Source organism: Neovison vison, chromosome 1 (genome assembly GCF_020171115.1).
Source record: "Neovison vison isolate M4711 chromosome 1, ASM_NN_V1, whole genome shotgun sequence".
In the NCBI taxonomy this organism is placed as follows: domain Eukaryota; kingdom Metazoa; phylum Chordata; class Mammalia; order Carnivora; family Mustelidae; genus Neogale; species Neogale vison.
Window position 1 is genome coordinate 77,864,006 of NC_058091.1, and position 17,330 is coordinate 77,881,335.

At 38.7% G+C, this 17,330-nt stretch overlaps 1 protein-coding gene across 3 annotated transcripts in view; it reads right to left on the reverse strand.

The window, feature by feature from the left end:
- The window catches only part of PKIB (cAMP-dependent protein kinase inhibitor beta), a 104,060-nt gene that overhangs the window by 34,325 nt on the left and 52,405 nt on the right, over positions 1–17,330 (reverse strand). The window contains exons 2-3 of one of the 3 annotated variants that reach the window (XM_044249660.1): positions 10,640–10,673; positions 6,807–6,874 (exon numbers count right to left, since the gene is read on the reverse strand). The exons of 1 other annotated variant lie outside the window; for it this stretch is intronic. The gene's annotated coding sequence lies outside the window, so the exon portion shown is untranslated. The remainder of the gene's footprint in view (positions 1–6,806; positions 6,875–10,639; positions 10,674–17,330) is intronic. One more of the 3 variants, XM_044249667.1, reaches the window with a different exon arrangement.

Below are 17,330 nucleotides of genomic sequence, written 5' to 3' on the forward strand. Positions count from 1 at the left end.
ATGTGCATAATGAACTGATTCTAGTAGTAATGATGTTGAATACCTAATGCTAAGTTTCCCATCTCTGCTCTATAATTCTCTCATATTATCCTCCAGTCTTGGGTGAACTTTACTATACACCGCAACCATCCTAATGATACCTTTGCTTTGGGCAACAAAGAGAGGATCCTGAGGACAATCCTAGTCTGATTTCAACTAGAGAGTTTGGTAGCAGCATCAAAAAAGTTGTGGGAAACAGTAGAAAGTGGTGAGCAGAGAAACCAGAGCATCAGATGAGAAAAGTGAAGATAGCACTCTCAGGATGGAGTCCTAGAATCTGAAGATTCTCAGAAATACTAGGTGTGGAGAAAAAAACAGTTGGTATACCCCATAGTATGACAGATATAACTTGTTCATTGAGATTTAATGCAAAATGATGTCTCAGGATTGCAGAACCACATTTTTTAGATATCTGACTGAGAAAATACATAACAGATGAAAAGATTCTATGAAATACAAATTCTCATTTTTATAACAATAACCTATATATATTTGGAAATGGTAATATATATGATATACAATAGTATGTTTTTTAAAGATTTTATTTATTTGACAGATCACAAGTAAGCAGAGAGACAGGCAGAGAGAGAGGAGGAAGCAGGCTCCCCACCTAGCAGAGAGCCCGATGTGGGGCTCAATACCACGACCCTGAGATCATGACCTGAACTGAAGGCAGAGGCTTAACCTACTGAGCCACCCAAGCTCCCCTACAACAGTATTTATTTAGACACAGAGGCATAGATGGCTTGTGGACCCCTCTAATAATTCTGTAGAATCCTAGAGGACCAGGATCCCCATGTTGGTAAATGCTGGACTATATCATAAACTGTTGTCCTAGTGGCCAAAAACCTATTTCCTGTAACAACTGGAACTTTAATCTCTAATATATAAGCCTTCTTCCACCTGCCTTTAATTTGTCCCTTCTTCCATGTAGTATTACAAGCTATTCAAGCTAAAGAACTTTGTTGGGTGCTCATGTAATCTAATCACTTCAGTTGGCTCTTCGAGATTGAAATGCTAGATAATCATAGTCAATGTTCATAGACAATTTGGGGGGGGTGTCTCAGCAATGTATCTGTAGAATACGTTGCAAAAATATCTTATGCTAGATTCCATCCCCGTCCAGCCCAATCATTTGTTCAGTCCTGAGTCTCGGTAGCCTATTTTGAGCACTGACAGTCCACCACCACTTGAGGGCCAAGGGCTCACACATTAGTGGCATTCTTCACTAGGCCTAATCCAAGCCTTATTTGTTAGACTATGATCATCACATGGCAGAGAATCAATCTTGAGTGGAAAAAAATAAAATATCACTCCTGAAAATTCCAAATTATTTTCAGCAAGGCTGGGATGGAAAAGTCTCGTTTAATTAGCAAGTCCAATAAAGATGTGACATTTACAAACTAATTATAACACATTTCCATTCTTCATTGGTACACTGAATGATGACATATTGTTCTTTTATAGCTGCCATTTCCAAGTCTTAATTGCTTTGGTTTAATTGGTTTAATCCAAAAAATGTCAATTCAGTAATTACCACTATGCTGTTGGAATTAGCTTCATCTATCGTGCAAAAGAAAATTGACTTCAGAAAGGGAAAAACAATTATAATGCAATACCAGGGGAAATACTATATCAACAAGATATTAAAAAACAATGTTGGGTGCCTGAGTGGTGCAGTGGGTTAAGCCTCTGCCTTCGGCTCAGGTCATGATCTCAGGGTCCTGGGATTGAGCCCCACATTGGGCTCTCTACTCAGCAGGGGGCCTGTTTCTCCCTCTCTCTCTGCCTGCCTCTCTGTCTTCTTGTGACCTCTCTCTGTCAAATAAATAAAATCTTAAAAAAAAGAAAAACACAAACAATGTTATATATAACTGAAATTAGTTTATTTTATGGGAATATAAAAAATGTTCTTTTTTCAATTCTAAATAATATACCAAATAATATGTATAAATACAAATTGCGGTCTTAGGTGAAAAAATTGTTTTGTGAGTGTATCAGAACCTGATTCGTTGACAAGATATGAAGAAAAGGCACTGGCTGGTTGATACAGAGACAGAAGACAAGTATTTCATGCAGAGAAGAGCATAGCACACTTCAGAAGCTGAGGGAAGGCCAGTATGGCCTAAGTACAGAGAAGAAGGTAGAAAATGGCACAAGATGAAGTGGGTCAGTTAACAGGGGCTACACATCACTGGGGCATGTTAAGGATTTGTTCTATCGTAAAAGCAATGGAAAGTCATTGACATCTTTTAAGCAATAGCGCGATGATCAAAATTGAACTTTAAAAAGATCACTTCGGCACAGATTGAAAAGAAGAGTGGATTCAAGAGAGGAGTTTGGAGACAACTGCAGTATTCCAGGTGAGAGATAATGACCGGTTAGAAGGCAGAGTTTATGCCTTCAATTTAACAATACATAAAGTCTAAAGTTATTTGTGTTCTACAAGTGACCTATTTTCACAGAATTACACATATCAGGCTCAAAGGGAAAGGGGAGCGATAAAATAGAAGGTGCGCGTGCTTTAGAATGAAATGCACCTGGTTTAGCTCGGTCTGAACTTTTGGCTCCACTACTTATTAGCTAAGGGACCTTATACAAGGCATTAAGCTCTCTGAGCCTCAGCTTTCACATCTTTTGAGCACAGAATACTACCTCCCACAGCTGAGAAGACTAGGTGTGACAACGTGTGTGATATTCTCAGCATGTGGAAGGCCAGTTAGTATGAGGAGCCCCAGGACAGATCGGCTGGTTTCATCCCCTCATGTTAGAGATTCCCAAATTCCTTTTGAAGCCGGTTCCTCCCCCTGGGCTTCTTTCTCCATGAACAGACTAAAATTTACCCAGTTGCACAGGCCAGAAGCCCAGCAGGCATCCTTTTCCCTCACCTCTATGACCATCAAGTCATATAAACTCTATTCTCAAATAGCTATTTAGTTGATGGACCAACTTCTCTGCTCACTTTTCCTAACCTAGTTAAGGTCACCAACAACTTCAGACTGGAGTATCTCCTTCATCCTGCCTCAGTTTTCTTTTCCTCTTCCACTCTTTATGCTAGCCACGCGAATCTTACTATCTTAGCTCTTCGACTATTGCCCTTAAGCCAAGAAAAAGTAACCAAGTTCATTAGCACGACTAACAATGATCTACATTCTGCTTATATATAAGCCTTGTCTTTTGGTTCTCCTCCCCTGTGGTGAGCAGCTGAAAGAATCTGCTCCCCACTCGGGACTGGACGCAGTTCCACCTGGCGGGAGCATTCTCCTTCCAAAGCTTCTCTTCACTCATTCAATACCTCAAAACTGAGGTACTGAGGTAGGCTCAAAACTGAGGCTTTGGCTCAGATAGCACTTCATCTGGGAGACACTTTCCTTCCACCTGACTGTATCTCAAAAATGGAGGACAGCCTATACCTTGAATTTCATTATTTGAATGAATTCAATGAGCACTCAAGTGGGGCCAGAGAAGTCTTACTGGATTGACGCAAGTCACATAGGTTGATATTGGTAGTGTGAGCAGAAGACCCAGGTCTCCTGCTACACGTTGCAGTGTCCCTTTCTCACCATCATGCCAACACCCACCTTATTCATCTCTGACGGCATTAGCTCTCTTCATTAAGCCTTAGGAATATTCTCTTCAGGTGGTTGCAAAATGTTGCACATTTATCTTATGGGTTATGATTTTTTCACTCAAAAAAGACTGATGTCACTTCCTTTCCCAAAAGTTCTTTGACTCTCCTGACATGGTATCCTTGGCTTCTGTAACACTCAAACACTCCTGCAGATTTGTTATATTGATTCCCTCCCCCATGATACTGAAAACTCTTCTGAAACCAGGACCATGCTAGCTTCATTTTGCATTTCAGGTACCCAAGACTGTTCTCGGAACACAGTAGTATTTAGTATTTGTTGAACTTAATGGCACGCCAGAGCTAAATGGTGTCCAAATGAGGGCAAGTAAGATGATGTAAAGAATGCTAAGAGAAAATGATGCAAGAGTAAAATTACAGACAAAAGCAATGATGGCTCTGCCATCTAGAGATAAAGAGAGAAAAAGCAGATGACTCTGGCTAAGATAAAGGATCAGGAAGGCAACTGAGAAGATGGTGCCACTGCTGGAACAGGCTGCCTCTCCTGGGGAGTACCTTCAGTCCTTCAGTGGCCTTCCTGCCTCTTTGTTATTCGAGAGAGAGAACTGGAGATAGAAAGGAAGAAGCTGTCACTTTCAGAGAGCTGAACAGTTAAGTAGGAAAGCTGACTCACACAGCACTTTCTATGCCTGCCGGGAAGCCGACAGCCAGCACAACAGTAGCTGGTTTCACAGGCTGCACCTCATTGAAATGACAGAATCAAAGTCAACCCACTGCAGTGGAAATGGAACCGAGCTGGGAACAGAAATCCAAGTGTCAGTTCGGTCTTGTCCTCTGGCCTTCGGTAGACCTCGGAGCCCCACTGTCCTCTTCCCATGAAACACAGGTTCAAACTAGGTGGTCTCCAACAGTTCTTTCTCATTCAGGGGTTCCACAATTTATGGGCTTGACTTGATTTACTTAAAGCAGCTACACAACCAAGGTAAAGAAAACTGTCAGCCTTGTTCATGTACGCAAATGCAGACATCCACGCTCATCCCTTCACTCCTGGAACTTGAACTGGACTAGTTGAAGCATTGACCCATAATGATATCTCCTCATCTACGTATGGTAAGCACAACTATAAGCTTTATCAATCAAAAGTTAGAATATGGTGAGACTGTAGAGCAATGGTTTGCAAATATAAAAATCGGCATGGCAAGTTATTGAAAAGTTGCAAAGCCTTGCTCCAGATCTGCCAAATTGGAATCTCCAAGATGGAGCCCTAAGAATATATATTTTGCACAAAGTTCACTTGTGATTTGATAAATCAACTACTCTGAGGCTTATTTTTAAGAGAAAATTTGTGTTTCTCAAAGGGTGGCCTGTAGGTCAATTTCATGTGCATTATCTGAGATACTTGTTAAAAATATCTGGGAATGTGGCCAGAAATCTCCATTCTCACAATTCTTACAGTGATTTTATAAATAGTTTATATACTCGGACAAATGAAATCATTTTGTGGGCAAACCCTCAAAGTCTATGAAACAATATAATAAAGATAGGAAATTATGATTGTAGTAGTTTATTTCAGTATTATTATTTATATTATATTGTTTTATCATTTTACTTAATCCCCATGCAAGCCTATAAAATAAGCATTTTTAGTTTCATTATACTGATAAATTGAAGCATTAGAGAATTCAGGTAACTTGCTCAAACACACAAGATTCAAATATGGATGCATTGGAACTAAAAATTAATGTCACGTAGCTAGGAAACCACCTATATTGTGACAGCATGTGTAATTAAGATTTCAGTACACCTTCTAATTAAAAAAATTTGTTGAGATCTTATATGATGTAGCAAGCTAGAAATAGGTCTCTGTTCCTGCTGGTTGGTTTTATTAGCTACTACACACATGTTAAAGTCAGTATAATAAGCATAGATTACCCAAGATAAAATGACTATTAACTACTAAGCAACAAAGTTTCAAGGATGTCCTAGAATCATAAAATGATCTAAGGTAGTCATCAACTCTAGTCAACACAAATATTTACAGTTGAGAAGCCCAGAAGTATGCTAATCTCTTACCACCAGTGAAGAACCTCTCAGCTCCAGACCTTAGCTACTGACTGCTTCATTGTCTGTGTTTACTAAACGGGCCCTAGACTCTGTGCTCTTCAACTCAGTATGACGATTATTTGTCTTAGTGCTAGAAGAGGACTACATGAGATGTCAAATGTCTTTCAGGGAACAAAATATTAAATGCTGTTGCTACAGATATGCTTTTAAGACAAAGATTTTTCTTCTTCTTCTCATTGAGTCTTCTCAGTTTATCTGATAAAATACCTGCTTGTGAAAAGATATGCTTGTCTTGGTCTCTTGCTAAATTGAAGCAGGAAGGGTGTCCCCAGTTCCCTGTTCCTGAGTCGGCCAGTTTGGCTTCTAGCAGAGTAACAGACACTTCAAAAATATGATCAAAGTGACTGAACCTTAGCTATTAGGAGACGTAGGTCTGATTTTGTACAAAATTTCCCTGAAAGTGTGACTGGAAAATACAAAGTCGTCCAAAGCCAAGTAACTTTTTTTCTTTTTAATTTTATTTATTTATTTGACAGAGAGAGAGAGAGACAGCGAGAGAGGGAACACAAGCAGGAGGAGCGGGAGAGGGAGAAGCAGGCTTCCCGCCGAGCTGGGAGCTCAATATGGGCCTCCATCCCAGGACTCTGGGATCGTGACCTGAACCAAAGGCAGCCACTTAATGACTGAGCCCCCCAGGTGCCCCAAAGCCATGTAACTTTTTACAGAATACAAATTCTTCCCTTTCCTGTGTTCACACCCTACCCTTTTCCTCTTCCTTCTCATTGATGTTACAGACTACCTAAAATATGCAGACACACAGATATTTTCACAAAGGGGAAAAAAGTAATGACAGTGACATCAAGAAAGAGAAATTGCCAAAAAATAAGTCAAACGTTCACAAGCTATAGATAGATTTGATGGTTTTCTAACAGCAGTTTTGATTTCTTTGTTTTGGGTTTTGAGAGGTGATTTTCTGTGTGTTTTACTCTCACTCAAATTTTGCATGCCAACTCAGATTGCTTAGCCATATCCTGTCAAGAGTATTCTTGAAGGAGCCAATTCTTCCACAAAATCAATATCTAATTTTCTAAATAAAGAAGAAAAGGATACTTACAAGTCTCTGATTCAAATATGCTGTTATCTCTAAAAGGTTTAGGAAGAAACTCTGATAAACTTTCTTTCCTGTAAATTAATTTAAAAAAAACTATTAAGTACCAGAAAAGAAACAAATTCAGTTATATTAACAAATTTTATGTATTTTTTAAAAAGATTTTATTTATTTGAGAAAGAGAGAGAGACAGAGAGCAAGCAAGCATGATCAGGGAAGGGACAGAGAGAGAAGGAGACTCCCAACCAAGCTAGGAGACTGACGTAGGGATCCATCCCAGGATCCTGGGATCATGACCTGAGCTGACAGTAGACACTTAAACAACTGAGCCCCTACATTAATGCAGGTGCCCTTACATTAACAAATTCTAATCATTTTGTTTTTATTGAGTTACAACTGGTAAACACCATGACTTGAGTTTCTTAAGAAAAGCAACACCTCCAATTCTACAATAAAATTTTCTGTTAACAGTCAAAAGGCCTTCATCTCAAATAACAGGTGTTAGTACCTAGAATTGCCAGCTACAAAATGCAGTGGATAATTACTGCATCAGTGCTGTTAGGGATTAATGTCAACTTGAGAAGGTCATCATCTAAAAGTGACTGTCCATTACAACAAATACTTACAGGCACAAAAAATATGTAAAAAAATATTTGGCATGGCTACACCTTTGGGAAACTGTAGAAACTTATTATACTTTTGGAATAGGATTGTAGAAAATTTTTAAAATCTTTCTTAAGTGCCCTGAGGCATTGTACCAATATTCCACTACCCAAATGGGGACCATGTGAAAGGAATTCAACAATCTTGCTCCTAAAAACAATGTAAACAATGCACATATAATTTCTGTTCACAAAATGGGCCCTGTATCCCAGGGTTGAGCACCTGACACAAGAAGGATGAAAAATAATAGGAGAATGAACTATCTGTATTCATATTAGCCATTGAAAGCAAGAGGGCACTTTGCAAATTCCCTCCACCACATTCCTACTACCCCCGGCCAGCCTGCCATTTACTCTTCTTGGACTATTGCAATGACATCCTAAATGACTCTTCTCTTATGCATTCTTGCTTCCTGCAAATCCATTCTTTACTCAGATGTCAGATGGAATTATTTCAAAGTAAATGTGCTCATGGCCATTCTCTAATTAATCCTTCACAGCCTTCTCATCACCTACAGGATCAAATCCAAGCCCTTTCACAGAATGTATGGTGCCCTCCAGGAGCTGACCCCAATCCACCTCTCCTTCATTTTCACCCATACTCAACCTGCATTAATCCTAAAGCTCTGAGGTCATACCCAATTTATGGCACCTCTTTGCCTTATTTATACTGCCCTTGTGACTGAGGTCCTTTGCCCGTGATCCCCACCCTATCCCCTGGCTAGCACACATTCTCCCATTCAGGGTTAACTTGGGCACCCCATCCCAGAAGACTTCTATGCCCTTTGAGCTAGTATGCTTTCTCCCCTGTGCTCTGAAACACTCTGGTGTATCTCCATTATTGAACTTACAAATTTCTGATTACTGCTTTCCCATCTCCACCTCACACAATTTTTAAAGCCTTTTGAGGACATCGGCTGTGACTCATTCCTCTTGCACAACATTTTGTACATGGTAGGAGGAATAAAATAAATATCTGTTGAATGTCAAGGTGCATGAGGTATTTTTCAAACTCGGAGCTGCCTGGATGCATACTTTATCACTGTGAAAGAATTTTAAAATCCAAAATGGGTATCTTTTAACTTGTTCCTGTATGCAGCTTCCCATATGGTTTGCACTGTTCCTCTCACTCTGTATCTGGGACTATTTCCCTCCAGTTGAGTCTAATTTGTTCAGGCCAAATATAGGGAACTGAGAAGAGGAAGAGAAAAATAAATGAAAACATGATCATGGGGGAAGTAGAAATAAAATAAAAATGTATAAGCTTCAAAATTTATGTACTATAATATAAATATTCACCCCTAAAAACAAATTTACAAAAACTTTGTAGTTCTAATTTTCTCAAACATCTGCATACAGCTCTTGGCAAAGATCTAGTAGAAACTGCAAACAGGAACTCAATTTAAAGTAAGTTTGATAAAACTAAACATTGTTATTTGTGTCTTTCAAATGCATGTTTTAAAAAATCCCTTTTGTACACCTTTACCATATTAGTGTTTTCATCTTGTGAATTTCCACTATTCCTGCCCATTGTAATAGAACCAAGAAACAAACAAAAAAAAAAATAGTATGTTGACATAGTTACTTTTCCCTCTCTACCTCTTTGCAGTTTATGTTATATCCAAGTATAGTTACAGGACGGACTTTGATAACTCACACAGATCAAAATTAAAGATTAAGAGACTGGGAGAGTCTTTACTTGTCCTCAGTTATCAACTATCAACAATTTTACTAACAAAAGAGCAGTAATTTCTGAAAAGATTTCAAGAACAGTGGCATGCCCTTAATAACAACAACAAAATTGTTTGAGTAACGCATCTCCTATTTATGAATATTTATTTTTATAAATTAAAAGTATCACTCTACTAATAGACTAATGTAAGTTATATGTTATATTATAAATTATTACATATACTAGATACATTGACAGAAATTTAAAATGAAATAAAAATATAACTGGCTATTCTACTATGTTCTTCCTGAACTTCAGTATAAGATGCAGAATCTGTAAGACATTGCTACTGCACAAGGTCTAATTCTCTCTACTATCTCTCTTAGAACTGCTATTAAATCTAGAGAAAACATAGTGTTATATACAAAGGCTAGGAGATGCTCAAGGCGAGAAGGCAGCAGTCTCCCCAAAGGGTATTTGTTGCAGGCTTGACAAGAGGAGCAGATCAAGGTGTGGGTAGGTCAGCAGAAATCCATCATATCAGAACCATGTACACTCAGAATTGTAAATCATCTAGTCCAGTGGTTTTCAAACTATTTTTTTTCCCCAAATGAACTCTTTAGCAGATGGCCAATACGTAAGACAGATCCACGCAGAACTGCTCTGGTTAAAGCAGCTCCCAGGCTCTACCCACTCTCTCCTCTTCCTCCTCTCCTCCTCCTCCTCCTCCTCCAAAAGATGTAGTCTGAATAGGACATAACCACACTGCCATTAGAGATGAGGCTACCAGGCTGGAGATGGAAAGAGAGCAGCCATTTCAAGACAGAATGTAAAGAAGCAGCTAAAATTACTCAGTCTGAGCACTTGTTCATCTTCCCATTTAATGCCCCTGTCTTTTTTTAAGGAGAGGCTTCCCTGTGAATCCTGATCTGATCTCAGTTGTAAATGTAAATACTTAAACTATGACGATCCATTAGCATTTAAGATAATTTTTGCTCCTAGTGTTTGGTAAAATAATGAGTATTTATTTTCTCTTTGATATATATATTCTCTAACTTGCAAGTTTTGATGACTCAAGCAGCCAGCCATGTCGACATACAATTAATTTACATAAAGAAGGATCTGGAGCATCTCAAACACAAGATTTTAGGAGGTCCTGTAATCCTCAGAAATCAAGATAATAGTTAGTGCATTTTTTTAAAAAAATCAAAATTAGTTTGAAAACTCTGTGATGAGGGACGCCTGGGTGGCTCCGTCGGTTAAGAGACTGTGTTCCGCTCAGGTCATGATCCCAGGGTCCTGGGACTGAGTCCCAGATCAGGCTCCTTGCTCAGCGGGGAGCCTGGTTCTCCCTCTGCCTGCCGCTCCCCCTGATTATACTCTCTCTGACAAATAAATAAAATATAAAAATATATATATATAATAAATAAAAACTCTATGATAAAAAAAAATCAAACATTTAAATAAAGATTTGACCTGTATTTGTGCAACTCAGCTTCACATACCTTGCCTGGACCTGGACCTGCTCCAGTATCTTCTCTGAAAGAATAAAGAACTAAATATAAATATAATGTCAGATTACTTGTATTAAATAAATGTCTGTCTCTACATTACCAGGATTATAGAAAAAGAAGCAAATGTAATCTGGAGGACAAAGTCCAAACCAGGTGTGTTCTGTGATATATACCTTCACACCTCAGTCTGAAGGACTGAGGACGAGGTTAAGGCGTTTGGGAACAAAGAAGCAGCTGGACAACTGTAACACATGAAGTAATCCTTAGTTCATGCTTGCATTTGAGCAATTGTACAATTTCAGCAAGCTACTAAATCTAGTTAGAGTTGCTTCAATAAATATTCTTCTATTTTCATTTTTTAAAGCAAATCGTAGTTCTAAAATGCATAAAAACCTGAAAGTTGAAATAGGTCAAGTGAACATCATCTGATTCCTAAAAGCAAATTAACTACTTCAACTGCAAGACCTAGTTTCAAAAGGCTGTTCTTAAAATGTATTTAACCTCTCAAGCATGACAATGGTGAAAACAAGCTTCAAAGAAATGAATCATCGTGACATTAGCAAGTACGTGCATTCATGAAGATGTTTCCATCCACAGCCCTAGTTTAGGAAAATAAATGACTCCATGTCTGACACAGAGCAGGCACTCAACACATACTTACTAAATATATAAATGAATCAATGAATGAATGAACTTTGAAAAAAAGGTAGAAACAGGTAGACTACGACCAGATAATAAAGAGCTTTAAAGGTTAAGAGCAGGAGGTTAAACAAGGGGTGGGGGAGTGGCTCTTTCAAAGAAAGAATGGGTGGCTTGATAGAGCGATCAGTAAATCCAGCTAAAAGTCTTCTAGCAATAATCTTGGCAATGGGCAATAAAGGCACACCAAAGGGTAAAGACAATAAAATTATAGTAAGGAAAGTGTAGCAGCTGCTGCTAGTTGGCTCCCCAAGTTCTTCTCCTTGTTTTCTGTAGAAACAGGAAGTTTACCTGGGCACGTGGCTAAAGACGATAGAACCAGACCTCCCACACTGCTAAATAAGGCCCTGGATTTTGCCATTTGAAGATGGGTTATGAGCAGAAGTAATGTATTTCATTTTTAGGTTATTTCCTTTAAAAAAAGGAGAATGTGGCCTCTGCCTCCTCTTGTCCCCTTGTTGAACACCCGTCTGTGCCTGTTGTGCTGAGCCATCACCCATCAAGCAGACAAGGACAATCAAGACTTTGAGAATGACAGAGGATGGAAGGAGCCTGCATTCTTAGCAGGGCTATGCCACTATTCCTCCCCTGTACCATTGACCTGAGCTGTCCACCGTACAAAACTACATTTGCATCATGTTTAATCCAGCTATTTTGGCTCTTTGTGACAACTGGCAAACATCTCTTATCTGATACAGATGAATCTAAAAAACACTTCCAAATGGAAAACTCTATAGAACATGGTGATAGCTCTAGTGAATGAAGGGAAGCCGTGAGCTGAAACAATTCCAAGGTTTTATGTTTGGGGAACTAGGAGAGTGGAACCACTAATAAAATAACTGATAAGGAGGAGAGCTGGTGACATTTAAATGGTCCCAACAGAGCCCAGGGGACATGGATAGTAAGTCATGTAACTATGGACTCGGGCAAGAGGAGAAAACTTAAAATGGAAACTTCAGCAATTTTGTATAGAATATAGTTGAAAAAATGAGAATTGATAGAATGTCAGGCTCAGAGAGATCAGTGTGTCAGAAACTTAATAGGTGTTCTCCCAGAAGGCAGGAAGAAGAATCAGTAATCAGCAAAGGTCAAAAATAAATAAATAAATGAATAAAAATGTTTATTCTTATCTTAATAAGAGAAGGGTAGTGATTTGAAATCTGAAGAACAGAATTAACCTTAATCCAAGAAGACAAACAAATTTAAAAGGGATTTGATACAGCTTATAGTTCTTAAATCTGTTTAAAGTTCTCATGAAAAATTAAAGCAAACATTTTTTTGAAATAAAGCATTAATGAGGGTTCTGAACAAGCCAAGCCTCAATCATGCTTTCGTTTCCATTTAAATGTCCAGAAGGACAAGACAGAAAAAAAAAAAAAAACAAGCAACAGGTACTTACACCATTTTCTCTTTTCCTTATTCTCACGGTAGAGGAAGGAACAAGAAGAGAGGAGCAAAGGGAAGTGGAAGCAGCAGTGTTTTGTTACTGTTCTCATCTTTTCTACAAGGCTAATATCTGGAAATGACAAAATGAAACAAAAGCCTCCCCAACTTTTACTAAGTTACATTCAAAGACACAGTAGATCTGGATCTAAATTTAATTCACAGTGGATCTAAATTTTTGCTTTGAAGTTAATACAAGGTTGACAACAGGCAAGTCAGCTGTGACAATGTAAGAGTCTGGGAATCTGTTTCACTTGCCAGATGCATTTCTATTACTGGAAGATCACCAGCGTTCCAGAATATTCAGGCAGCCTTGTGTGCCATGCTCTTAGATAGCTTATCCTCCCCACCTGGCCTCTGCCACCAGAGGATTTTTTTTTTTTTTAATGTCTGAAAAGTATTTCTTTTTTTACAGAGGGAAAGATCACAAGTAGGCAGAGAGTCAGGCAGAGAGAGAGGGGGAAGCAGGCTCTCCACTCAGCAGAGATGCTGAGGCAGATGCGAGACTCGATCCCAGGACCCTGAGACCATGACCTGAGCCGAAGGCAGCGTCTTAATCCACTGAGCCACCCAGGCGCCCCCAGAGGATATTTTTTAGGGAGCCATCAGACCAAAGATTTCTGTTCTCCATTCCACTGGTTACCACTATCCACTTCAGACTGATGACAATAACTATATTAGCTTTTTCTTAAGATTATTTTCTCCCTAGCTTTAAGCTGCAGAATGTGCATCGTAGTTACCCAAGGACATCAAAATTCCAGGATTCTTTACCATTATATTTTTATTGAAACCAATCATACTAATTCACTTTGTATGAGGAATTGATATTCCCCTCCTTTCCTTTGAAGAGAAATCTGTTAGTAATCTTTTCCTCTTCACATAGTGACTGCATTATCCATGGTCTTTAAACTGTGTGTGTGTGTGGGGGGGGGTTGTCCTTATTGTTCCTAGCTTTATACTTGAGATTCATAATCTTTTTAAAGTTCTTAATACTGGCTCAAATTGTGGGATTACACCCCGCCTTTTTTTTTTTAAATAATGACCAGACATTACTATTTATTCATTTAAGTAAATCAGGGTAGAAAGGCTTGCCCCAAAATAACCTCTCCTTTATAAATGGTTGCAGAATACCTGAACAAAAGTTACCGTACACCATCAAGGTAGCTTGTGGCAAAAAAAGAGCTTTATTCTAATCTTGAGCTGATATAAAGGAAGAAGGTATATGTGTATCAGGGGCAGGGGCAGGAAGGAGGATTGTGTGTCATGGTATTTAGCATACAACATGCAAAACTGTCATGCTTCACTCCCATCTGTCCTGCCCATCTCCTCAGGTGTGGCTTGTGTGGTTCTAAAATTCCTGGCATTGAACATATAAACTGAAAGCCACTCTGGTCACTCAGGAAAGCCCCTTTCTCGACCTCCTTATCATGTGTCATCGGAAAACCACATTACTAAAGCACCAGTTACACATTTATTATAAACTACTTACTATTTTTAAATGTTTGCTTGCCAAGCTCCAATAAAGGAAGTTATATTTTAAATTTTTTTAACATTATATTTATTCATCTGAGAGAGAATGAGAGAGAGCATGGGGGGTGGGGTAGGTCAGAAGGAGAAGCAGACTCCCTGCAGAGAAGGGAGCCCCCCTGATGTGAGACTCGATTCTGGGACTCCAGGATCATGACCTGAGCCAAAGGCAGTTGCTTAAGCAACTGAGACACCCAGGCACCCTATATTTTAAATTTTTCCAACAATATTAAATTTCTTAGCCTATAGTACTTTCTTGCTTATATCATAACCCTCAAACACCAGGAAATCATCTCATAAGCCTCAGATGTGCTCTAAATGATTTACAACATTTTAATAGGTATATCTGTGACTAAAGAGAACACTGTCCAGCATCACAGTTAATACAGTAATTTCAGTGTTAATAAAAAAAAGAGTTAAAATTCTGAGACTAACCCCAACACTCTTACATTCACACTAGCATATTTAGATCTGGCGTTTATGTTCGCAAAGAAAGCCAATGAAAACGATGTTATATAGGAACGTGAATATACCAACATGGGAGCTAACAAGGGCTGAGTGTTCATGATTTTCCAGATATCTCACACTGGACATTCCCACACTGAATCCTTACAAAAGCTCTCAAAAGTAGATACTAATACTACTGGATACCTGACAGAGCCTGTGGTTATAATAGAACCAGCACCAAGGGGTGTCAAGATGGGAACCCAGTCTGCCTGACACTAAGACATACTGTCGCATGAACAGCAGTGGAACTTGATTCATTCAACCCACACGAGCCCCAAAAAGTAAATACGTGGAAAATATGCCACATTATGTTTTCAAAGTGGTTTTTGTAGGACATTGTATTAGCATTGCACTTTAATACCAGATGCTCCATCCTCACCTTGATGAGATCAGTGACCTGCTCAGAGGAGCCAGCTCGGTTTTTTCAGAAGCACAACAATATCCTTGAGGACAGTTCAGGACAACACTGGGTGATGGACATGAAGGAGGACACATGATGTAATGAGCACTGGGTATTATATAAGACTAATAATCATAGGCCTGTACCTCTGAAACCAATAATACACTATATGTTAATGAATTGAATTTAAATTAAAAAATAAAGACAAATTAACCAATATTTAAAAAAAAAAAAAGTGTTTCCATCCTTCCATATCCATATCTACCAGAAAGTGATTTCAGGGACTTATAGAGTAATGGGTATGAAGTGGAAGAGGAGCACAATAAATGGATTCTCAATTTTAAATGATATATATTATTAAATATAAAAATATTACAATATATTATTCTCTATAAATACATTTATTATTTTTGTCGTTATTGTTACTGTTACTATTTAGTGCTCTTTTGGGTAAGACAAGATGCTTTTATGAAACAGACACAATGACTTGTGACAAAACAGTAAAGCCTTTGGACTTCGTTTTCCATATTTGCTCAGATAGCCTGTGGGAGCTTTAAGGGCTTCTGCAACGTAACCCTTCCTGAGCCATGTTGAGAGATGGTGTCAAAGGCAGGAACACTAGGCAAAGGAAGTCAGACAGTCCAAAAGGTTTGGCCAGAGAAGGCTAACGCTGGGAAAGAGTCTAATACTAAAGACAGTATAATGCTACACACATGGGCTTTGAAGCCAGATGGTCTCTAGAACTTAATAGCTATAACTTGGATAACTTTGGCCCAACTTTCTGTTATTTATAATGTGGAAAGAAAACTTCTGCCTCACAGAATAGGTTATGAATGTTAAGTGAGACAATGTCTGAAAAGTACTCAGTAGAATGCCTACCACGTAGTAAGTGCTTAATAAATGATAGTCATTATTAGATGTTCCTTGTACCCAAGGAGAAACTGTACTTTAGAAGGTTAAGTGACTAGCACAAGATCATAGGCCGTTTCTTTATTGTGGGGGGAAGGGAATACAAACTCAGCTGCATCTAAAGCCAAATTGCTTCTAAATAACCAATTACCAGCCAGGGCACCTGGGTGGGTGTCAGTTAGGCATCTGAATCTTGGTTTCAGGTCAGGTAATGATCTCATGGGTCTTGGGATCAAGCCTTGGCTAGTGGTCAGCGCTCAGCAGGGAGTCTGCTTGAAGACTCTATCCCTCCGCCCCTCCCCACCTGTGCACATGCTCCCTTGCTCGCTCGCTCTCAAATAAATAAATGTTTTAAAAAAAATTTTAAATAAATAACCAATTACCAACATAGGACCAGAAAAGGTCTGAGAAAATTTCAAATGCACTTTTTTTTTTTCACTAACAAAACTGACGTTACAGCCAACTCTTTTTTTCTCTTCCTGACCTCCATTTCCTTTCAAATCTAACTGTGTAAATTCCTATGTGATTTGATTCTGTTAGTTCTTGGGCTAAAGGTCTCCTTGCATCTATTTGACCTGATATTCTCAGTTATAGCTATTTCTCTTTCCTATAGCCTAGGAAAAACACACATAAAAGAGAAATCTACAGAGGAACATTATTCAAAAGGCATTTATCTTTGCTAACTATTTAATTTGCTGCAGATTTAGAGATGTTTCTAACTGAATAAGATATAGAATGTCAGTCTCAGATTTTAGAATAGTATTAAGAAAAGAAAAAACCTGAAATAGCATTTTGAGATAAATCCATTCTTGAAGGGTCTTTCAAGAGTTACTTGTAAGCACCAACTGTAAAAACAGTCTCTAAAAAGCAAAGCAACCAAGTCAAGACTTCATACTCAGTCAGTAAAGAGACGGAAGCTGTAATGCTCATTTCCGGTTTCCTATCTATCCTTGCTAAGGGATGCAGCCTAGTCTTGTTTCTTTCTGACATTGTTGTTGCTTGTTGTCGTTGTCATTTTAAAGAGTTTTCTTTAATCTAGGTATATGGGTCAACTAAGAAAAAACTTTGCTTTTCTAATTTTTGGTGTGTCTAGAACTGGAGAGCTATTTGGAGCTGGCCACTGCGTTAGGCTGTGTAGACTGCGCGTCACAACTACCACTCATACTGTAGTCCCACACTCACAGCTGAACTTAAGAC